We start from the raw sequence: 24,430 nt of genomic DNA, 5'->3' as shown, positions 1-24,430 counted from the left end.
CTGTTGCACCCAGAGAATGTGCGGAGGGTCTCAGGGTTTCTGGGCTCCTGGGACCCAGCTCTCCAGCCCACATGCAGTTGCTTCCTTCTCTTTGTTGTCATGGTGATGCATGTGCATCTCTGTCTTAGCACCATCAGCATTATTTTGCCGTTTTCCTTGTGCCCACTAGGGCGAACAATTGTTTGGGGTTTGCTCGTTAATCCTTCTTGAATGAGCAAGTTGCTTAGTTCTGTATCTTGGATATTTAAAGTGTTTATAAATGGGCTTCAGCTGACTTTGAAAGGCAGTCCTGCACCAGGCTCTGTGGACCTTGGCTTGCGTTGCTTTGCTCTTTGATGCAGGCAGGAGCTGCATGCCTGCCTGGTGTTGGTTGGAGTGGATTTCAGATCACTCCAGAGTGGACTCCACTGTAAATTTGCAACTATATTAAAATAGAATACAACATTTCTTGTGTCTTTTGGGTGAGATGCATAGTGAATAGTGGAGGAAGCAGCGAGTCTCCAAGAGGAGCTGAGGAGCCAAATCGATCGCTGACTTCACCTTGCATTTGTGCTCTGAGGTTTCTGGGAGCTCCTTGTGTGTGCTTTCACATGTTCTTTGTGGCCCATTGAAGTGGAAGGGGAGCTGCTGCCTCCAGTATACAGAAGGCAGAACTAGGTTTTTGGACTCAAAAGATATACTTTCCCACTGTGTCACACTCCCTGGGATGAATAAGAATGAGCATAACCAATGAAAGTGGCCTGATCAAGAAGTGTCAGGAAGACACACACTTCCTAAAGCATTTTCAGGCAAGTTAAAGCAACTGATTTTTTCCTGTTACTAAATAGTGTTAACTGAAAATCATTTGGTAAAAAACACAAATTATCTCACCATCATGAGTAACCTCTTCTAATATTGTAATTTATCTCCTTCCAGGGATTTCTCAGTATCCACCTTTTATGCATCCATCCACTTAATCCATCCAACTATCCACCCAGTTACCCATCTATCTACCCATCTGTACTTTAAACCAGTACTTCTGTGTTCTGAAATACAGCCTTATTACTTGCTGTTTTTCTGCCAGTACTGTATCATGAAAAATTTCCATGTTGACAAATGTTCTTACCGAATGTTATTTTTAGCGGCTGCATGCTGTGTAGCAGATCTGAATCAGGAGAACGTCTACTCATCTGCCGTGAGGCGGATGGGACTTTGTTGTTGGAAAGAGCAAGAGAGCCTCGTCACACAAGGGGGGCTCCCTGTGCAGACTCAGGAGGGTGCAAGGAGGAGCAGGAAGTAGCTGAACTAAAGCCAGGTTGGTCCCTTGATGTGCCGAGGAGGGCAGTTTTCCAGGGGGGTGGGGTGGGGCTTCAGTGTCTCTGGCCCGGTAGTGTATCAGGAGTGAGCTGCTGGGCCAGCCCGGCCCTGCAGAATCAGAAGCTGGGCACCGGGAGGACCTGCCAGCCTGTGTTTCATTGAGCCTTCTTGGGGGCTTTGGTGCAGGATGAGGTTTGAGAACCACTGCTGGAGTTCTAGGCCAGTCAGGTTCAGACCTACCTGAGAATACAGGCTTGAGGTAGAAGGCTTCTTGCTGTATTTGTCAAGCCCGCTGTGAGGATCTCTTGCAGCCACAGAAGCCTCAGACTCTTTCGGAGGGCTCACTCTGTGGTTGCAGGGAGTTGGGAACATGGGGCATGAATCCAGAAAGGTGGATGTTGTTCAGTGGAACCAGGCACGAGCTTCAACAGGGCAGATGTCCACGCAGAGGGCTATGGGCTTTGGGTCCACATCTGCTAGCCAGACGAATTACTGCCCACTGTGTTGTAGGCACTGTGCTGGAGATTTAGATTAAAATAACTTATTGAGTGGATTTTAAGGCTTTAATAATTAAAGGAGAATGTGTCAGCTTTGAGCTCTTTCCTGGGGAGGCATTTCATCAATACCTTTATGTTTTGAGATAAATGTTGTGACATCAACCAGGATTATCAGAGGTTTGTCCTTTTATGGAGTTGTTGCATCCTTTCACTAATGCAGGCTGAATGCAAACCATGGGGTTTCAGATCTGGAGTCAGTCCTAGGTTTTACCTGATCACAGGATTTTATAAGAAACTCACAAAACTAAATTAAAAAAAAGAAAAAAGAAAACCAAAATCACAACAATCCATTTTAAAAAAGAGCAGAGAGTCTGAATAGACATTTTCCCAAAGAAGACATACACGTGGCCAGCAGTACATGAAAATATGCTCAGCATCACTAATCATCAGGGAAATGCAGATCAAAACACAGTGAGATATCACCTCACACCTGTTGGAATGGTCCTTATCAAAAAGAAAAGAGATGGCGAGGTTGGTAAGGGTGTGGAGAAGAGAACCTTTGTGCACTGTTGATGGGAGTGTAAATTAGTGCAGCCACTATGGAAAACAGTATGGAGATTCCTCAAAGAATTAAGAATAGGACTACCATATGACCTAGCAAGTTCACTTCTGGGTATTTATCTAAAGGGAATGAAATAAAAATCTCAAAGACACCTGTACCCTCATGTTTATTGCTACATTATTTACAATAGCCAAGATGTGGAAGCAACGTAAGTCTGAAAATCAGTGGATGAATGGATAGAGAAAATGTGATATATATATAATTCACCCATTAAAAGAAGGAAATCCTGCCATTTGCAACAATATGTGTGAACCTGAAGGACTTTATGCTAAGTGGAATAGGTTGGAGAAAGATAAATACTACATGATGCAAGCTATTATATAGAGAATGGATAAACAGCAAGGACCTATTACATATCACAGGGAACCATATTCAGTATCCTGTGATAAACCATAGTGGAAAAGAATATGAAAATGAATATCATATCCCTTTACTGTATAGCAGAAATTGACCCAACATTGTAAATCAACTATACTTGAATAAAATAAAGACAGATACTATATGATCCTGCTTATATGTGAATCTAAATATGCCAGACTCATAGAAGCAGAGAGTGTAACTGGTGCCAGAGGCTGAGGGAGGGACAGATGATGGTCACAGGGCTCAGACCCAGTCGTAAGATGAGAGTTCTGGGGGTGGCATGCAGTGACTGTAGCTCACAACACTACTACATACTTGAAAATTGCTGAGAGAGTAGATCTGAAGTGTTCTCACGGCGAGACAAAGTGAGACTGCAGGGTTGGAGGAGTTCACAGCCGGACTGTAGCGTCATGTGACGCTGTTTAAATGTATCAGATTGTTACGTGCACCCTGAACTAACACAGTATCACATCTCAGTTATGTCTCAGTAAAGGAGGGAAAAGAACCTTTTTTTTTTTCACTTTTTAAAAATTTTATTATTTTTATTTTTAATGTACTTTCATTGAAGTTGACTTACAGTGTGGTATTAATTTCTGCTGTAAGCATAGTGATTCATTTATATACATATCATGTATGGATGTGAGAGTTGGACTATAAAGAAAGCTGAGCGCAGAAGAATTGATGCTTTTGAACTGTGGTGTTGGAGAAGACTCTTGAGAGTCCCTTGGACTGCAAGGAGATCCAACCAGTCCATCCTAAAGGAAATCAGTCCTGGGTGTTCATCGGAAGGACTGATGTTGAAGCTGAAAACTCCATACTTCGGCCACCTGATGCGAAGAGCTGACTCATTGGAAAAGACCCTGATGCTGGGAAAGATTGAAGACAGGAGGAGAAGGGGATGACAAAGGATGAGATGGTTGGACGGCATCACCGACTCAATGGACATGGGTTTGGGTGGACTTTGGGAGTTGGTGATGGACAGGGAGGCCTGGCATGCTGCAGTTCATGGGGTCCCAAAGAGTCTGACTGAGCAACTGAACTGAACATTCTTTTTTGTGTTCTTTTCCATTATGGTTTACCCCAGGATATGTGCTCTACATGTGAATAGTGTGCATGTCCTAACTCTAGACTCGCAGTCCATCCCTCAGGAGGGAAAAGAACTTTTGAGTTTGTGCCCTGAGTGGGGCCCCCTGATTCCAGTCTCCTGGCTGGGAACCCCCAGTCACCTGCTGCTCCCAAGGGCACTGAGGGGGGTGCCTTATTCAGAGCCCTGGGCACCGGTCCTGAGGCCTGACCCCATGTTCTCTGCTCGTTACAGGAGTGTGTCCCCACTGGCTGCGAAATGCTCTGGGGACTCAGCATTGCATCCTTCAGGTGCGCAGTCACATCCACCGCACAGGACCCTGTGGGGCGCTGCATGGTGGGGGAGCTCTCCAGGAGGTCCTGTGCCCCAGGCTGGTTCCCGGCCTGCCCCTGGACCTGCAGGCGGTCTCTGTGCTGCTCCGTTCGGCTTGGCGGGCTCGCCTTGTGAGAAGGAAGGACGCAGACGGAGGCTTGTAGATTCATGGCATTTCCTTCTACCACAGGTTTAAAAATCTCTTTTGGAAATGAAGATCTTTTATGAGGGAAGTGAATTAATTTGCATTTGACTGAAGACACTCTTTTTGCTTGAATAGCTGGTTTGTTTATGAAATTGGTCCCACAAACAATATGTACAGATTAGTTGAAGTTTTCATCTGTTTGTCTGTAATGTAATAGGAGCTATTATTGCCGCCCAAATTACTTGAGAATTTTGCATCAGATTGTGGTCCAGATTACAAACTGCTGCTTGATAATTTAATTGATGAAATTGTTCGAAATTATGTACTTGTTTTGGAACCCAAAGTAAAAAGAACTCTTTTTTTTTTCCCCCACAAAAGCCTGTAATTGAGGGGTAGACAGAGTGGTGGGTGGGGAGTGGGGCCACAAGCCAGAGTTGTTGCACTGAGGAAGGAGAAAGGCCCTTCTCAGCAGTCTTCAGGATAACACTGGAAGAAAGGGTGCTGGCTGTGCAAGGATTCCCCCGGAGTGTCTCCCTTAGACCCTGAGCCTCAGTCCATCAGTGAAACACTGGCAGACAGAGAGTAATTTGGTTGGGAGTAGGAAATGAGGTGGTATTTGGTAGAGTTGCATTCCAAGAGCCCTTTCTTATGATCTGACATGAGTTGCAGTTCTTGTTGTTTGGAGGCTCTTGTAAGCAGTGCTTGGTACGGATTTTCAACACGAAAGCCCAGGAACTCTTCCAAGTGGTTGCCCCCTCCATTGGTGAAACGCATCGGTGATGCTGCTCCAGGTGAGTCAAGTTCCAGTGAAGAAAGAGCCCTGGACACCTGCTGTTAGCTGTCTCTTCTGGCCTCCTAGGAAAGTGCACATTTCATAAACATTTATCTGGATGGGGCCGTATCTTAGAGAACTGAAAGTGTCCTTACTTCCCTTGTGTAGTTGTGGGTAAATGACTATAAATGACCTTGATTTCTCAGTGGGGGACACTTGATCAGTTGAATGTATTGGAGGAGACAAAATCCTCAGCACGGCAGCCTGTTCCCTGTTATATACAACCAAGACTTGGTGAGACTATCTGTGAGTTTCTGGGCCTGACAGAAAGGGGCCATGTGGTCTGTGGGCTTAGATTGAAGACATATACCATTTGATTTCTTCTTAACAGCTGCACAGATGACTTCTCCTGAAAGACAAAGCAAGTGGCTCACACATGATTTCTATTTTTATCACTTGAACATTGGCAGAAGCAGTGAGAGATGGAGCCCCCAGCGGCTGTTGGCTATCTCAAGAATACTTGGCAGATCCTGCTGTCCATGCTGAGGGAAATGGCAGAATTAATACCCTGTTGTGTGGACTGATCATGGACCCACGTGGGGCTAGGCGCAGAGTCCCGCCCAGGTGTGGAAGCTGCATTGTTGTCTGTGTGGTCGCTGATGTGAATTCAGTCGTTCTTGCGTTTTGAAAGGAGAACCTGGGAATGGCGGCGGAGTTTGCCTTCCTGGCCCTCGGCAGCCACGGGAAGTGGTGTGTGTGCAGTCGCTGGTGGGGAGAACGCAGGCTGCCTGGCCATCTATCAGGAAAAACTCCCTGAGCCTCTTCGGCTGGAGGAAGGCGAGGGCAGGGGGTAGGTTTGGGTGTGCGAAGGTCAGACATAAATGTTGCACAGAGTTGGGGTCCGGGTCTCTCCCCGCTAGGGGTTGCAACCCAAGGGAGCCACGGGGAAGAGCCTGTTGGACTGCGTTTCTAGGCCACAGTTCCTGGTATAAGGTCCACTTTTATTACGAATGTGTGGCATTGTAATTCAGTAGCAGATGGTGCAGTGGCTTAATTACCTGCTGTTAAGTTCCCCTTCCAATTATCATGAATTAGGAACAATGGCAATTATTAAAAGAAGTTGGAAGCAAAGCTATCCTGGGTGGATGCTGCTGCGGGTTTTGCCTGGTCCAGCCTTGCCAAGAACAGAAACTTTGGAGCCGTTTGATGCCTTGACTTTCCTCCCAGTTGATTCCTGGGCTGGTGGTACTGACCCCTCCCCATCTGGCAGGCGCATACATCAGATGCCAGGATCAGTGATTATGTATGGAAGTAAACCACGGTATTTTATTTGTTGAGCTGGCATTGTGTATGTGTGGACGCTGAGTCTGGGGGAAGTTACTTTCGTTGATTTTAATCTCTGTGAGTGGTAAACACCCTGCACGGGTACGAGTGCACAGACCTCGCACACATCCTGGGGGGAGTCCCTTTTCGAACCCTCTCTCACATAGGACAGGCTGGCAGCCCCTCTGCTGGCTGATGGTGGGGGCCTTACTGGGAGAAGAATCCAGTCAGGAGGCTGCAGTTCTCATGCGTGTTTTCTTGTGGTGAAATGTGCTGGCACCGGGCAATCGTGGGCCAGCTAGGGGATAGATTGTGGCCTTTATGGGTGTCATTTTGCAACTGTGCTTGCCAGCTGAGAGAATGTTTCTTGCTGGTTTTCCAGTGGGTCCCACACTGGGATGTGCCCTGCCTGGGGGAAGGGTTTCTGAAACTGAGTGTCCACTCCCGGCTCAGCTTGAGGAGGATGGTGGAGAGAGGTGTTAGGTGTGTTTTCTTGTAATTAGCTTCTGGGGATCCATTGGCCCTGATGCTTGTGAGTCCTACACTTGGATGAGTTTGAGGACTGCCCTGGCCCCTGTTGTCCCTGGCTTTGGGTGGGGCCTGAGCATGTGCTAGTTTCTAGCCTGGAGGCACGGGTGCCCTGCCTGCCTTTCTTGGCCCATCCTTACTGCACCCCTGTTCTCTGGCATTCTTAGGGAACGTAACAGAAACCTCCTGTGAGCTCTTAACTCATTTGTTATGAATGTTTGCAGGCATTTTCTGGAAACCGGAGCAATGTTCTTGCACATTTGAGATGGTCAGTGCACAGCTCTTACCCTGACCTTTGACTGTGTTTCACATGTGTGAGATGTTTCATGTTGGGCAAGATCAGGGAAGCACGTGGCTGGACTTCATCCCTATGGCAACCAATTCCGAGTGCACACCAGCTGAGAAGGGCCGTCCTTTAACTTCTGAGTTCATTTAAGTATGAGACCAGCACGTAAGCATTTCTTTCAGTAACTAAACTGGCCCTGTTTGACTTGGAAGAGTGGACACTGGCTCCAGGGAGCACCAGTACCGGTGTTGTTTCTGGAAGCCACTCCTGTGCTCAAGCAGTGAGGAGATGTGTGGGTCAGGCCCTTTCTAAGAGGCCGTGTGTGGTCCCTCCGGGGCCGCGGTGCGCAGGAGGCAGACTGGGAAGGGTGGTGCCTGGTGAGAGCACCCACTGCCACCCAGGAAGGGACACAGAGCAACACACAGTACTGGAAGGTTGTGGGATGTTGGGGGAGCTCACATTTTAAGTGCTCTTTTGAAGTCAAATTCAAAGAACAAATGTTGCTTGGAGGTCTTTTCTCCTCCTTCCTCACTCTTTGTCCTTGAGGTTTTTAGGTTGTCTGATAACTTATTTCCCCGCATAGGAGAACTTTCCATTTTCATATCCTTATTTAAAGATGTGGGTAGACTTGCTGTATTGGATTTAAATAATACCTTTCCTTATGATTTTCATCTTTTAACATATGCTTGACATTTTAATTGTGAAAGTTAATTAGGTGAATTAGTCTTGGTTGTAAGTGGTGTAATCTAAGAAAAAAATAAAATACCAAAAAGGCAGACATGTCTGAAAAGTCCTGAAAATAAATGAATTACCTGGACAGAGATTTGGATGCCCATTTAAAGTGGCTCTAGTACAAATGCCAGTCTTGTGGGCCACTGGGGTACTCAGGGTGTTTGAAGTCCTAGAGATGCTTGAATTTCAACCTATAGACATAATATCAGTCATGCTAATTCAGCTGCTGTGTGTTGAGTGTGGAAGGACCAGGCCCTGTTCTGTTAATGGGAGATGGGGATTCAGTTGTGAATAAGAAACAGTTCCTGTCCTCAGGAACCTTGTTTTTTCACTTTTCTTTCATCCTTCCTTTCTTTTTTTCTTTCTTCCTTTCTGTTAATTGAATAGGAAACATATTCAGTTCAGTTCAGTCGCTCATTTGTGTCTGACTCTTTGTGACCCCATGAATCACAGCATGCCAGGCTTCCCTGTCCATCACCACTCCCGGAGTTTACTTAAGCCATGGAGTCGGTGATGCCATCCAGCCATCTTATCCTCTGTTGTCCCCTTCTCCTCCTGCCCCCAGTCCCTCCCAGCATCAGTCTTTTCCAGTGAGTCAACTTTTCACATGAGGTGGCCAAAGTATTGGAGTTTCAGCTTTAGCATCAGTCCTTCCAATGAACACCCAGGACTGATCTCCTTTAGAGTGGACTGGTTGGATCTCCTTGCAGTCCAAGGGACTCTCAAGAGTCTTCTCCAACAACACAGTTCAAAAGCATCAATTCTTCGCCTCTCAGCCTTCTTCACAGTCCAACTCTCACATCCATACATGACCACTGGAAAAACCATAGCCTTGACTAGACGGACCTTTGTTGGCAAAGTAATGTCTCTGCTTTTGAATATGCTATCTAGGTTGGTCATAGCTTTCCTTCCAAGGAGTAAGCGTCTTTTAATTTCATGGCTGCAGTCACCATCTGCAGTGATTTTGGAGCCCCAGAAAATAAAGTCAGCCACTATTTCCCCATCTATTTCCCATGAAGTGATGAGACCAGATGCCATGATCTTAGTTTTCCGAATGTTGAGCTTTAAGCCAACTTTTTCACTCTCGTCTTTCACTTTCATCAAGAGGCTCTTTAGTTTCTCTTCACTTTCTGCCATAAGGGTGGTGTCATCTGCATATCTGAGGTGATTGATTGATATTTCTCCCGGCAATCTTGATTCCAGCTTGTGCTTTCTCCAGCCCAGTGTTTCTCATGATGTACTCTGTATAGAAGTTAAATAAGCAGGGTGACAATATACAGCTTTGATGTACTCCTTTCCCAATTTGGAACCAGTCTGTTGTTCCATGTCCAGTTATAACTGTTGCTTCCTGATCTGCATATATATATATATGCTGTTGTATATAATGAGTGAAGTACATAGTGAGTGAAGCACATAATTTCTTCTACATAATGTATGAAATACACTTGTTCCTTGGAGGAAAAGCTATGACCAACCTAGACAGCATATCAAAAAGCAGAGACATTACTTTGCCAACAAAGGTCCATCTAATCAAAGCTTTGGTTTTTCCAGTGGTCATGTATGGATGCAAGAGTTGGACTATAAAGAAAGCTGAGTGCTGAAGAATTGATGCTTCTGAACTGTGGTGTTGGAGAATGCTCTTGGACTACAAGGAGATCCAACCAGTCAATGCTAGAGGAAATCAGTTCTGAATATTCATTGGAAGGACTGATGGTGAAGCTGAAACCCCAATACTTTGGCCACCTGATGCAAAGAACTCAGTGGAAAAGACCCTGATGCTGGAAAAGATTGAAGGCAGGAGAAGGGGACGACAGAAGATGAGAAGGTTGAATGACATCACCGACTTGTTGGACATGAGTTTGAGCAAGCTCTGGGAGATGGTGATGGACAGGGAAGCCTGGTGTGCTGCAGTCTGTGGGGTCGCAAAGAGTCGGATGCGATTGAGCAACTCAACTGAACTGAATGAGTGACATCAAAGGAAATGCTTAGCTTTTCTGCTGCTAAATGTGAAAAGGCTTTGTGGAGGAAAGTATTAAGAGTTGTCTGTGAGAGGGAGGACTTTGCAGGCCCTGGGGCCTCTTTGGGAAAAGCTGTGCTGGACGAATGAGGCAGAACAGGCAGGAAACCTGGGGCGGCCTCGGAAGTTCTGTCAGATGGTTTATGAAACAAACGATACGTTGCTGACGTTTGTTGGATGCTTGGGGACCTTGTGCCGCCTCCTCCCGCAGGGCAGCCTGTGCGGTTTGCTTTAGGCTCCGCAGCAGGAGCGTGGAGCCACCCACACAGGGCTCCCGTGGGCAGTGCACTGCAGGACACACACTGTGGTTTCTGCTTCCCATCGGGCACTGGCTTGATCTGACCAAGGGCAGACGAGATGGAACCTTGCACAGAGCTTCACGTAAGCCCCAAATGTGCGGGCAGATTTTGCTCCCTTCAAACCTGGCTGGACTGTGGGATTATCTGTTAAGGTTTTGATATTGGAGGTATTTTATTTTCAAAGAAGTCAAGGAACTTGAGTATCTTGTTAAATACCCCGAATTTTAATCATTTGAAAGAAAGGGAAAGTATTTTGGGGAAAAAATTATCCTCTTATTTCAAAGATGCAAGGATGACTTCTGTTATTTGTGAATTGAGTTAACTATGAGATAGCATGAAATAATTTTGAAAAGATGCTATGGGTGCATAATTCCTTAAAGAAACAGCTTTGATAGGATGTGCTGCTGCTGTTTACACTCCCTCACTGTTGCTTGCTGGACTGGATGTGCAGGTTAAAAAGCTCGGGCTGCTTCTCCCTCTCTGATATTTTGCTAAAGAAAAGTTCCTGACAGCTGAAGGAACAGCTTTCCACCAATTTCTTCCTGACTCCACCACAAGAAAAAGTCATCATCTTGTTAATTCCAGAGTTTATTGGAAAGTTCATATTAAGAGAGAAGGTCAAGTGGTTGAACAGAGCCCTGAAGTTAGGGGGCGGTGGTTAAATGTGTTCTAATCGTTAATTGTCTCTTGATATTCTTAGCTGTTCTACATTAAATTTGGAGCAGTGAGTCAGAACAGCTGGTTGCGTCCTTTTGTGATTCAGCGTTACTTTGTTTATGTGGCTCCAACAGCAAAAGAACGATGATGGAGCAGTTGTGCTGACACAAGGGTTGGCTTCCTGCTTCGAATGTATCAGGATTTTTAGGGGAACAACTTAGTCATACTTTCAATATTGTGCTGTGCTTTGGAAAAACCAGGGCATTAGTTGTCCCTATAATGATAGTCATATGAAATGATTCTGTTTTTATCCAGAGTCTTCTATATGTTGAACTTTTTGTGTTGTTTCACATGAGAGTATGCAGCAGTCAGGGAAGAAGTTGATGTCCAGAAAGTCTGTTCTGAATGGGCAGAGTTCGTGTGTGTGAGGATGCTGGTGTGTGTGGGTGTGCTTCTGAGTGTGTGTGTCTGTGCGTGTGTGTGTTTGTGGGTGTATGTGGGTGTGTTTGTGTGTGTGTGCTTATGGGTGTGTGTGTCTGTGCTTATGGGTGTGGGTAGATGTGTGTGTGTGGGTAGGGTGGGTGCATGTGTGTGTGTGCCTGTGTGTGTGCTTGTGGGTGGGTGGGTGTGTGTGTGTAGGGTGTGTCTGTGTAGGGTGTGTCTGTGCTTGTGGGTGTGGGTAGATGTGTGTGTGTGGGTAGGGTGGGTGCATGTGTGTGTGTGCCTGTGTGTGTGCTTGTGGGTGGGGGGGGGGTGTGTGTGTGTAGGGTGTGTCTGTGTAGGGTGTGTCTGTGCTTGTGGGTGTGGGTAGATGTGTGTGTGTGGGTAGGGTGGGTGCATGTGTGTGTGTGCTTGTGGGTGGGTGTGTGTGGGTGTGTGTGTGTGTAGGTTGTGTGTGTGTGTTTGCGTGCATGGGTGTGTGTGCTTGTGGAGGGTGGGGTGTGTGTGTGTACGTGCTTGTGTAGGGGGTGGGGTGGGCTGAGTGGGTGTGTACGTGCTTGTGGGTGTGGGGTTGGGTGTGTGTGTGTGTGCTTGTGGGTGTGTGTGCGCGTGTGTGCTGGGTTCTTTTTCAGGCAATGGGAGGGAACTCTGATGTGCATTTGTGTGTGTTCCCGTGAGACTGAGGGTTTGGGTTTGTGTCCTTCAGGGGTGTCTGGGCACAGCCTCTTCCTCTGGACCACACCTCCATGGAATTGTCGGAGTTGCTCTCTTCACCATGGATTCATGTGTCTTAATGAGGATGGCACCAGTGGCTGACTAAGCCTCATTTGGTTTTGTCTGATCCTGTAGCATGTTAAGAATTGTATCCTTTTTGAGGATTGTAGATTGCGGTTCTTGTCTGAGAAGGCAGCTCTGTTGAAGAGAGCAGCCATACTCTTGTCATAAAATGGAGACAGTTTTTTGTGGTATCCAGGGCTGTGTGACCTGAAAAGTCACGTTCATCTGAGCCAAACTGGAAGGGGAGGGCTGTGGTTGGCTCCTGAAGTCACCGTGTTCCAGGGTCACCAACTTTTGGATGTGTTCTGCATGATCCCACCCATGCTTTTATGTTAGCTCTGAATTACTAACTACTTTCGAGGGGCCTGTTGGTCAGATGGTTTAGACGTGGGTCTTGGTGTGTCTGCCAGTTGTGCACCTGCTTGACCGCCAGCAGGAGGTGAGCGGGTCAGCCGGTGCAAATGTCCTCATCGCCTCTGGGGCAGAGCCGAGTTCCAGAGCGTTAACAGTCTTAGGCTTGAGGGCCCCCATCCCTCAGTGGAGGAGCCCATTTAGAGTTAATAGGACATTATGTGGGTGCTCTCACCTCTCCGTGCACACACCACGTGTGTGTGTGTATGTGCATGTGTGTGTGTGTGCATGTGCTAGTAGCTCTGGCATGTCCATGAGTACAGACGGTGGTTTGGGGTTTTTTGGGGTGTGTTCTGGCTGCCTGTCGAATAGTTTCTAGAATGCATCTTCAGACTCTAGTCTGACTCCCCCGGATAAAGCCCTTCCAGCTTTACACCCCAGATGGCACCAACTGTGAGGGTTTGACACGATTGCTAGGTCAGGGATCTCACAGGAGTGCTCGTGTGTCTCCCAGGCTTTCGGGTGGGTCTGATTCTGAGATGGCAGAAACATTGTTCTTCAAGAGGGGTTTTGGGTGGAGTCCTTAGACTGCGGGACCCTAATCCTCATTGAGCACTCCAGACCCCAGAAGAGAAGTGTGGGTGGTGTCTGCCGGGGTCCCCCGAGATGGGGGTGGAGCCCGCAGGGACTGCGCAGGTGGAGAGGCCTTGTTGGCTGAGCTCTCGGTGCTGAGGCTGTGACAGGGCGAGTCTGACTTCCTTATTTACACAGCATTGATTCGGAAGATCTTTGTTTATGGACATTGACCCCACATTCACCGTTGCCTCCCAGGCCTCGTGGCAGCTTAAGCCTGGCCACACAGTCCCAGGATATAGCCATGAAGGTGTCCTGGGGACCAGAAGTGGGGGCTTGATTTTTCACAGTGCGAGGAGTTTCACAGATGTGGACACTTTGAGATGGGCCCAGAAAGACCAGTAGACAGTGTGTTCGTGAGGGGAGGCGTGAGGGACTGGGCCGTTCTGTGTGTGGGTTCCGCACCCTCCAGGTTCATCACCTGTTTTCTTCGGTTGTGACTAGTTTGATGGAGGACCTGCTCCCTTTGGCCTCATAGCATCCTCCACCTACCTCTTTGTTTAGTTATGACTGTGTTAGCAGGAGAGAAGTTCCTAAGAAGGCATCTTTAGTGCATCAGTTCAGTTCAGTCACTCAGTCATATCCGATTCTTTGCGACTCCATGAATTGCAGCACGCTAGGCCTCCCTGTCCATCACCAAATCCCAGAGTTCACTCAAACTCAAGTTCATTGAGTCGGTGATGCCATCCAGCTATCTCATCCTCTGTCGTCCCCTTTCCTCTTGCCCCCAATCCCTCCCAGCATCAGAGTCTTTTCCAATGAGTCAACTCTTCGCATGGGGTGGCCAAAGTATTGGAGTTTCAGCTTTAGCATCATTCCTTCCAAAGAACACCCAGGACTGATCTCCTTTAGAGTAGACTGGTTGGATCTCCTTGCAGTCCAAGGGACTCTCAAGAGTCTTCTCCAACAACACAGTTCAAAAGTATCAATTCTTCAGTGCTCAGCTTTCTTCACAGTCCAACTCTCCCACCCATACATGACCAGTGGAAAAACCATAGCCTTGACTAGACGGACCTTTGTTGGCAAAGTAATGTCTCTGCTTTTCAATATGCTGTCTAGGTTGGTCATAACTTTCCTTCCAAGGAGTAAGCATCTTTTAATTTCATGGCTGCAGTCACCATCTGCAGCGATTTTGGAGCCCCCCAAAATTAAGTCTGACACTGTTTCCACTGTTTCCCCATCTATTTCCCATGAAGTGATGAGACCAGATGCCATGATCTTAGTTTTCCGAATGTTGAGCTTTAAGCCAACTTTTTCACTCTCCTCTTTCACTTTCATCAAGAGGCTCTTTAGTTCCTCTTCACTTTCTGCCATAAGGGTTGTGTCATCTGCATATCTGAGGTGATTGATACTTCTCCCGCCAATCTTGATTCCAGCTTGTGCTTCCTCCAGCCCAGCATTTCTCATGATGTACTCTGCATATAAGTTAAATAAGCAGGGTGACAGTATACAGCCTTGACATACTGCTTTTCCTATTTGGAACCAGCCTGTTGTTCCATGTCCAGTTCTAACTGTTGCTTCCTGACCTGCATATAGGTTTCTCAAGAGGCAGGTCAGGTGGTCTGGTATTCCCATCTCTTTCAGAATCTTCCACAGTTTATTGTGATCCACACAGTCAAAGGCTTTGGCATAGTCAATAAAGCAGAAATAGATGTTTTTCTGGAACTCTCTTCCTTTTCCATGATCCAGCGGATGTCAGCAATTTGATCTCTGGTTCCTCTGCCTTTTCTAAAAGCAGCTTGAACATCTGGAAGTTCGGCACATATTGCTGAAGCCTGGCTTGGAGAACTTTGAGCATTACTATACTAGTGTGTGAGATGAGTGCAATTGTGTGGTAGTTTGAGCATTCTTTGGTATTGCCTTTCTTTGGGATTGGAATGAAAACTGACCTTTTCCAGTCCTGTGGCCACTGCTGAGTTTTCCCAATTTGCTGGCATATTGAGTGCAGCACTTTCACAGCATCATCTTTCAGGATTTGAAATAGCTCAACTGGAATTCCATCAGCTCCACTAGCTTTGTTTGTAGTGATGCTTTCTAAGGCCCACTTGACTTCATATTCCAGGATGTCTGGCTCTAGGTGAGTGATCACACCATCGTGATTATCTGGGTCATGAAGATCTTTTTTGTTCAGTTCTTCTGTGTATTCTTTAGCGCATAGTTAAGTTTGTGGTGGATAAATGACCTGCGAGTATCAGTGAACTACTGTTAGTAGTTTTGAGGAACTCAATATATGCCTCCCCCCAGGCCCCCTGCAGGCCGGAAAGTAACACAGGTCCTAGTTTAGAAGCGAGGCCTGGTTCAGTGCAGCCTTCACCAGTCCACAGTGGGGGTAATGAAGTGTTGTGGCTTCTAGTTTCTGCTGAGAATTCACCTCAAGAGCAGCCTTGGGTAAATTCACTTTCTATTTTTAGACCAGTGTATAAGCTGATCTTGTTCTCTGCAGTGATGTTCTGTTTTTTGGTAAGAAATGTGGTCCATAATAGATTTGGCAAGGGAATCCTGAGTGCAAACTGAGAGAATGTTTCAGGAAATTCTGGGATCTGTTGTGATTTTAATAGATTGGGGTTCTCATGACTTCCTAAGATTCCCTAAAAGCCAGTGGCTGAGATAGTTGTAGAAATTCAGTTGTGCTGCCCTGAATCTGGTTCTCTGTCTTAAGGGAAACCTGGTTTGGCTCTAAAATGTTCCACGTTGAAGCTCTGATGACTGATGCACCAGCTGGGGAAGGTTGTGATCTCCAGGAAGCATCACCAGGAAGGTCCTGCCCGGGAGGAGGGCGTGCAGACCCTGCCCCACGCCAGGTGTAGGCCGTCCTTACTGTTCTTTATAAACCTTCAGGTGTGCGGCTTAAACCTGAGTTGCCTTGAACAGTCTAATTGTTTTTGGCTATTGATTCACTTGTAGATTGTAGAAGTTTTTCAAATGTTGATGGGTTTTTCTGCTTCCTTGAACTCTAGTTTTTTTAAGAGACTAGAATTGAGAAAATGTGTAGGAAAAGCAGCAAGCCAGCACTTTGAGGAGAAAACGCAGAGTATATGGCCTGGACCCAAGTGAAGAGTCATGTTTTCCTCTCCCCTTCAGATTCTAGGGCTGCTGTTCCCTCAGTGTGGTGGTGGTTTAGTCTCTTTAAGTGTCGCTCCCTCAATGGCCAGGAGTAAATCGAGCTTGGCCAAGTCACAGGCAGCCTCCTGAAGAGTTCTTGCCTTTTTTCTTTAGCACACCTATTTATGGAGGAATTCATTTATGTAATTGTAGAGAAATCTTTTTTTGGGGGGACATAGTTACTTTGAAAAGAAAGCCAAAACCCCAAACTATAAAAATATATGTGCTCAAGAGGCTGTTTTATTGTAGTAAGATTTAGTTAGAGTACTAAAGTTGAAAGCTACTTATATTTGATTTTAAACTTTTGTGGGTGTGCATATGGTTCTGTTGGTCCCTGTGTGTCTCTCTCTGTGCATATGAACACACACACACATTCTCCATCACATTACACAGCTCTGGAAGTACTTTGGCTCTTCAGTACTTGCTGATTGGCTGATTTTTTTGGTTACGTTGGTTGATATTCCATGACTGTGTGGTTAGTGATTAATATGGTTGTTGTGTGATATAATACTTGGGTCCTAAATTTAAAAGTTAAATATAAAATTAACCACAGACATTCTCTAAGTAATTTTTACTCGTCAGCACTTGTGGTTGGAAGGATAATGGCCCCCTAAAGATGGCCATGTCTTTATCCCCAGTGAGAACGTGTCCCCTTCCGTGGCAGAAGGGGGAGCTTGCAGGTGTCGCTGAATTAGGGACCTCAAGATGGGAGACGACCTAGGTATCAGGGTGGACCATTGTTAGCACAAGGGTCCTGGTGGGCTGGAGGAGGGTGGGAAGAGGAAGGGGATGTGATGGGGCAGAGGTGGGGGTGGTGGGCCTCCTGGAGCTGGAAAAGGAAGAGGGACGGACCCCCCGGAGCCTCAGGAGGAGCCAGACCTGCCCACGCCTCATGGTTCGCTGGGTGAGACTTCCGATCTCCAGAACTGTAGCAGGTACATTTGTGGTGTCACAAGCTGCTGAATTTGTGATAATTTGTTACAGCAGGAATAGGAATTAAAACAGCACTTCTGTTCATTGCCTCTGAGTGTTTTAGAAATGCCCCTGTTGAACCAGCCTTTCAGTGTGCCTTAAATTATAGTGAGAGGTGGTTTTCTAGGAGGTAATAGGTATTTAAACTATGGTGGAAAGAAAATTGGACGGAAATAGTTTATCTCCTCTAAGTCTATTATTGGGATCTTTAGAAACGACAGTAGAGTCACATGACGTGGTCTTATTAATAACATATATCAGAAATACTTTTCAGATCTCACTGGGGAGTTATAGTGCGTTGTTGATGAGAATAAGGAATTAATATCAGGTAGACCTGGATCAGCACTGATCTGTGTTTGAGGGCTGGGATTGTGTAAGCCTGCATACTTCGTTGAACGTTCTCACTTTGCTCTTTTGTGTCCGTTGTAATAAATACATTCACGTAGGTATCAGGTACTGATTGACCTGTGGAAACTTAACGGTGAACTTGTGATATTTTCCGGAGCACGCTGGTGTGACAGGGTCCCTGGGGCAGTTTGGGTTTCCTTTGGAGGGTGTGGGACAAGTTCTGGGCCAGGTGTTCCTCAGGGGAACCACCCTGAGTGTGAGCACTGAGAGCTCTCCCTCGGCCCGCTGGGTGGGTTGTGCCAGCCCCGTGGTCACTAGGGTGGGATGTGGGCTTAGGAGGATGGGCAGTGCCTCCTGTGGGATTGCCTGTTCCAGGGGGATCATCTTTGGTGACCGTCCCGCCCTCCGGGGAGTTCCTTGAGTCTCTCTGTCCGTGAGGTTCTCTGGCCCACGGAGAGGCAGCAGTCAGTAGTGTGAACCACCTGGGCTGCTGTGATCGTGTGTCTGTGGAGGCTGCGAGTGCGTGTGGGTTGGTGCAGAAACTCTTCGGGAGCTTGGGCGGGAGGTGTGGAAGCAGGACCGTGGGGATGGATGGCAGGCCTGTAGACCATGGCTGACCCTGGAGTCCCCGCGCCCTGTGTCTTGTTGGGCACGGTGGCTGAGAGAGCCCCCCAGGATAAGACTGTGTGCCCGTGAACCAGGAACAGCCCATTCAGACCCTCCCAGATCCCGCCTGTGTCTCCTTAGCGACAGGCTGCACCCCTGCCCCGCTGATCAGTGGAGCCAGGTGTCAGGACCTCTCCTTCCCCAGATCCCTGAACTGAGCCCTCCTCAGGCACCCAAGCACCCGGCCTCAGTGGCGCCTCCCTTCCCACTCCCTGCACGCTTCCTGGCCTCGCTGGCTCCCCCTCTGAAGGAAGCACCTCAGCCTCAGCCCAGGGTGCTGGCCAGTCTCAGGGTCACAGTGTTCTGCCCCCCGTGCCAGGAGTCTCCTCTCTCCGCGGCAGCAGTCCCCTCGAGTCAAGTGTCTCCCCCCCAAGTTCAGGTCTGTTTTCATTTGCTGTCGTTTCAGCAGAGAACGGTGGAGTGAGCAGGAAGAGTCCTCCGCCGTCTGCATTCCAGGCGTGTTTGAGCGCACGGGGAACCCTCATGTCTGGAAAAATGTATTTTTAGTTTTCCAGCTTCAGATGGAATTGAAATTGAGTGAGCCGATCCTTGGCATCTGTCTGGAACTGTGAACTGCTGTAGTTATAAAAGGAGTTGTTTCTTAAAAAAAAAAATTAAAAATAATAAAAGTGGTCATTTTTGTGTAAGATTTTTTTTTAAATTGAGGGTGTTTCTACTTCTCTTGTATGCATTGTGGCATCTAAAATAGGAATGGCGATTTCTGAAGCACAGGTGTATTTTTAAACTATTATTGAGTGTTATAAACCTAATATGGTTTTATTTTCTATTTTTGCCTGATTATCTGTAAAGCAACCAAAGTGTTATAATTTAAAACGTATGTAAGTGTAAAGTGGTGATTGCCTGAAAAAAGGCAGCCTTTTGGTTTTCTTCCTTTGTTATCACTCGCATAAGCACAGTGAGTGTAGACAGAGTGGTGAATTCATTTTGGGGCACATGAACAGATGTGGTCTTTCATGTTAGTCTGACACACCCTGCATTTCGGCACAGCTGGTTACTGTGTTGTCACGCTGTTTGGTCATACCTGGGAGAGTTTTAATGAGCCTTAGAAGACTTTGGTTCACTGTAAATACCCACCTTTGCTGTAGAAGGGGCTACAGGGAGGAGCTCAAAGCTTGGATCCTGTGGCATCCTGACTTGATTAGCGAATCACTTTCCTATGTGCGCATCGGGACGTTTGCTCATCTGTACTAGTTTCTATTCTTCAGGCTTCACCGAGTGGTTGCAGGACCAGAGGGACACCTGGCCTGTGCTCCCTGGGCACGCAGCTTACCACATATGATCACATTGCTCCCCTTTCAGTTCTGTGACCTCCTGTAGCCCAGTCCCACACCGAGGCTGCTTGTGTCTTCAGACTTCTGTGGCGGTGACCCTGCCGCGGCCCCTGTGCAGCTGGTGGAGCACAGACTTGGTCTTGCCCCTGCACTGGAACTCCTTAGTTTTTATTTCAGCTAAGGTTGGAGGTATTCAGTGAATAAATTTTACTCATTATAATAAAAAGTTAAAAAGATTCTGGAAAGGTTTAGAGAGCTCCTTCATGATAATTAAAGGTGTGTATTTCTCTCAGAGCCCAGACTTGGATTCTAAAAATACACAGACTGTTTCTACGTTATTAACTCTTGGGCCTCATTTCAGTGGAATCAAAGGCTGAATGTGTTGAAATGATCTTACAGACTTCATTGTTGATCAGTTCTAAATCATGTCCAACTTTTTGCGACCCCATCGACTGCATGCCAGGCTTCCCTGTCCTTCACCATCTTCTGTAGCTTATTCAAACTCATGTTTATTGAGTCGATGATGCCATCCAAGCATCTCATCCTCTATTGTCCCCTTCTCCTGCCTTTAGTCTTTCCCAGCATCAGGGTCTTTTCCAGTGAGTTAGCTCTTCCCATGGCCAGATGGCCAGAGTAGTGGAGCTACAGTTTCAGCATCAGTCCTTCCAGTGAATATTCAGGGATTATTTCCTTTAAGATCGACTGGTTTGATCTCTTTGCAGTCCAAGGGACTCTAAAAAGAGTCTTCTCCAGCACCACGGTTAGAAAGCATCAATTTGGCACTCAGCCTTCTTTATGGTACAACTCTCACATCCATATAGGACTACTGGAAAAACCATAGCTTTGACTATATGGATCTTTGTTGGCAGAGTGATGTCTCTGCTTTTATTATGCTGTCTTCCGTTGTTCCATGTCCGGTTCTAACGGTTGCTTCTTGACCAGCATACAGGTTTCTCAGGAGACAGGAAGCAGACTTCATTGGTCAAGGGCAGTAAGAGGAAAACAGTTAAAGAGTAACTGCTCGTCCAAGGAAGACTTCTTGTTTTTTCTGGACACGGAGCATTTACCTGGCTTTTCTGCAGGGTGAGGACAAAGAATTGTTAGGTGATCCATAGCACAGCACCTTTCCCTCTTACTGTTGAAATGTGCTCTGTGGATTTTCAGAGCTCACACCAGGTGTTCACGATGTTCTTGTCTCTGTTCACATACATGCTGCTTAACAAAAACTGTGTTGTACGTGTTTAAAGCTGAAAACCCATTTTATTATGAAACAGAGAGAGAGGAACAATAAATGTTTTGTGAAAGGGACTTTAAGAGTGATCTTAGCCTTTTCTCTGAAATGAAGTAACTGTTGGATTTTTGATGTATTGAAAGGAATTAAAAGGGAAAAAGGAACTAGATCACTCTAGGTTCTCAGTGAAATTTAAGAAATAATTGAAATTTAAGAATAATTGAATTCATCTGATCTCCTTTTAGAAGATGAGTTTTGAGTTTGGGTATTCAGTAAACTCGGAGAAGGCAATGGCAACCCACTCCAGTACTCTTGCCTGGAAAATCCCAAGGACAGAGGAGCCTGGTAGGCTGCAGTCCATGGGGTCACGCAGAGTCGGACAGGACTGAGCGACTTCACTTTCACTTTTCACTTTCATGCATTGGAGAAGGAAATGGCAACCCACTTGTGTTCTTGCATGGAGAATCCCAGGGACAGCGGAGCCTAGTGGGCTGCCGTCTATGGGGTGGTACAGAGTCAGACACGACTGAAGTGACTTAGCAGCAGCATTCAGTAAACTAGGTTAATTTCCGAAGTTTCTTATCATTCATCTTTATGTTTTTAGCTTGCATTTTATGCTCAGAATCTAAGCCTGCTTTTTGGAAACACATGACTTCTATATTTCTTCAGTAAACACCGTGAGCTGCGTAAGGACAGATGAGAGAGGTTGGTGAGCAGGTTGCAGGGCTCAGTTTGCCCCAGTTCACACTAAGCGCCAGGCAAGTGGTGTCAGCTGCAGGGCTGGACGAGGTGATCTGGGCGCTTCCAGCTTTTAGTTTCATCGACGTTTCCTGTTGTTTTCTTCGTTTCTGTTTCATTTACTTCTGCTCTGATCTGTATGATTTTTTTCTTATACTAACTTCGGGTTTTGTTTGTTTTGTTCTTTCTTCAGTTGCTTTAAGTGTAAGGCTACGTTGTTTGAGACTTATTTCTTGAGGTAAGATTGTATTGTGATAAATTCCCCTCTTAGAATTGCTTTTGCTTTGTCCCATAGGTTTTGGATCATTGTGCCTTTTTTTTTTCTTTTTTAAGAAAGAGAGGACAACAGAGGTCCACGGACTCTATTATTTTTTATTTTTTGGCCATGCTGCACAGCATGTGGGATCTTAGTTCTCAGACCAGGGGTCAAACCTGCACCCCCTGCAGTGAAGTGCAGAGTCTTAACCACTGGACCACCAGGGATGTCCCCTGTTTCTAGATGCTTTTTTATTTCTTCTGATTTCTTCAGTGGTTGGTTGACAGCATGTTGTTTAGTCTCCACGTGTTTCACAGACAGAATGAACTTACGGTTTCAGGGGGTTGGGGGAGGGATAGATGGGGAGTTTGGGATTGACATGTACACACTGCTATATTTAAACTAGATAACCAACAAGGACCTACTATATAGGACAAGGAACTCTGCTCAGTACTCTGTAATAACCTAAATGGGGAAAGAATTTGAAAAAGCATGGACAACATGTATACGTATAACTGAATCACTCTGCTCTACATGTGAAACTAACAGAGCACTGTTAATCAAGTATACTCCAATATAAAAATGAAGAAAAGACTAACAGAGCATTGTTAATCAAGTATACCCCAACATAAATAAAAATGAAAAACTAACCACAGTGTTGTTAATCAAGTATACACCAACATAAAAATGAAGAGAAAACTAACAGTGTTGTTGAATCAAGTATACTCCAACATAAAAAAGAGGAAAAAACTAACACAGTGTTGTTAATCAAGTTTCAGTTCAGTTCAGTCGCTCAGTCGTGTCCGAGTCTTTGCGACCCCATGAATCGCAGCACGCCAGGCCTCCCTGTCCATCACCAACTCCTGGAGTTCAGTCAGACTCACGTCCATCGAGTCGGTGATGCCATCCAGCCGTCTGATCCTCTGTCGTCCCCTTCTCCTCCTGCCCCCAATCCCTCCCAGCATCAGAGTCTTTTCCAATGAGTCAGCTCTTCGCATGAGGTGGCCAAAGTGCTGGAGTTTCAGCTTTAGCATCATTCCTTCCAAAGAAATCCCAGGGCTGATCTCCTTCAGAATGGACTGGTTGGATCTCCTTGCAGTCCAAGGGACTCTCAAGAGTCTTCTCCAACACCACAGTTCAAAAGCATCAATTCTTCGGCGCTCAGCTTTCTTCACAGTCCAAATCTCACATCCATACATGACCACTGGAAAAACCATAGCCTTGACTAGACGGGCCTTTGTTGGCAAAGTAATGTCTGTGCTTTTCAATATGCTATCTAGGTTGGTCATAACTTTCCTTCCAAGGAGTAAGCGTCTTTTAATTTCATGGCTGCAGTCACCATCTGCAGTGATTTTGGAGCCCCCCCCCAAAATAAAGTCTGACACTGTTTCCACTGTTTCTCCATCTGTTTCCTATACTCCAACATAAAATGAAGAAAAAACTAATGCAGCGTTGTTAGTCAAGTAGACTCCAACATAAAATAAAAATGAAGAAAAAAGAATAGGCTGAATTCTTCTACTTCAAGAAAAATATTTGCCCATAAAACTCAACTGTGAGGATTTTATAATTGGCAGTCCCTCAGATAGTATCCTGTTTACCAATAAAAATTATAATATATTGTTCCAAATATTATATGTTTCAAACTGTTTACTAAATACAGATTAAGCTTTCTTCAAGTTAGTTAGAATTAATGACCTTTGCTTATGAAGTCAAGAATATCTTTTATTTGAAAAAAGTTGAAATGTTATTCAGGAAAATTAAAAAGTTTGTGCTTAGCTAAACAGATGGAAGTTAATTTTTTAAAATTGTAAAGTTTAGCAATAGTAAAGTTGTCTTTTTTTTTTTTTTTTTTAAATGCTGAATTTATGCTGTTTTGGAGCCTTGGAAAGCAGGGATGCTATTCTCAGCCCCCTGCAGGGATGGGATGGGAGGCCGCCCACCAGCATCCTTGAGTAAATGCTGCTCTAATAAAATTTTCCTTTTATGTAAGAACCGAACATTGTATCCCTGTGGTGATTTACAGGGTACCCTTGGGCCCTTGTCTGGAAAGACGTGGAGTTTTCCTCAGGGATGACTGGTTATCACATCAGCTTCTTCCAGAATTGACTTGACTGCAGCGCTGATGGGGTCCAGGGAGGATGCCTGCTGCGGTCCCAGGTGGTGATGTCCAGCCTGGAGCCGTGGGGTTAGGGCTGAAAGGAGGGCACCCCTGCCCCGCAGGGCGTGTTCTGGGGAAGAAGCTGCGGTGAGCCTTGGGAATGTGGGACGGGGGAACGCTCAGTTCTGACTTCTGGTTTCTTCTGTGTTTTCGTAAACAGGAAGAGGAGGAATTGGGGTCAGTCAGTACTTGTGGGTATAAGTGCTGCCCTCGGGATGTTTCAGTTGTTGTCAGTAATATTATTTATACTCCTCTAACCTTAGGCGGCTTTGCTATAAAAATATGAGGGGACGGAAATAGTTCAAGGACATTTAAAGACTTACATAATCTTCAGTAGGCATTGTTTTTTGATGTATCATGTATTACGAGATAAGCATGAAACAAATTCATTTAAATTAAAAAAATTATTATTATTGTGGCAAACGTTTATTATTGATTGATACTTAGTAAAATGTCCCACATTTTTGTCTCTGGATGTCCTGGCCTCTCAGTGTCTGCTCGAATTCTGCTCATGGCCCAGGAAGGATAGAGGGTG

General features: G+C 46.0%; 1 protein-coding gene and 1 long non-coding RNA gene across 6 annotated transcripts in view; both read left to right on the top strand.

Moving 5' to 3' along the window:
- The window catches only part of DIP2C (DIP2 acetate--CoA ligase C (putative)), a 292,447-nt gene that overhangs the window by 44,366 nt on the left and 223,651 nt on the right, over positions 1 to 24,430 (top strand). The gene's annotated exons all lie outside the window — the stretch shown is intronic.
- LOC147360750 (uncharacterized) lies at positions 1,122 to 4,693 on the top strand. Its single transcript, XR_015139401.1, has 2 exons — positions 1,122 to 1,294; positions 4,094 to 4,693. It is a non-coding gene; the product is annotated as an uncharacterized LOC147360750 (long non-coding RNA).

Source organism: Bos grunniens, chromosome 13 (assembly GCF_055505025.1).
Source record: "Bos grunniens cultivar Pamir isolate PY7600 chromosome 13, Bosgru_T2T1.0, whole genome shotgun sequence".
Classification (NCBI taxonomy): domain Eukaryota; kingdom Metazoa; phylum Chordata; class Mammalia; order Artiodactyla; family Bovidae; genus Bos; species Bos grunniens.
The sequence above is the reverse complement of the archived record's forward strand: the minus strand, read 5'-3'. Positions and strand labels throughout refer to the sequence as shown.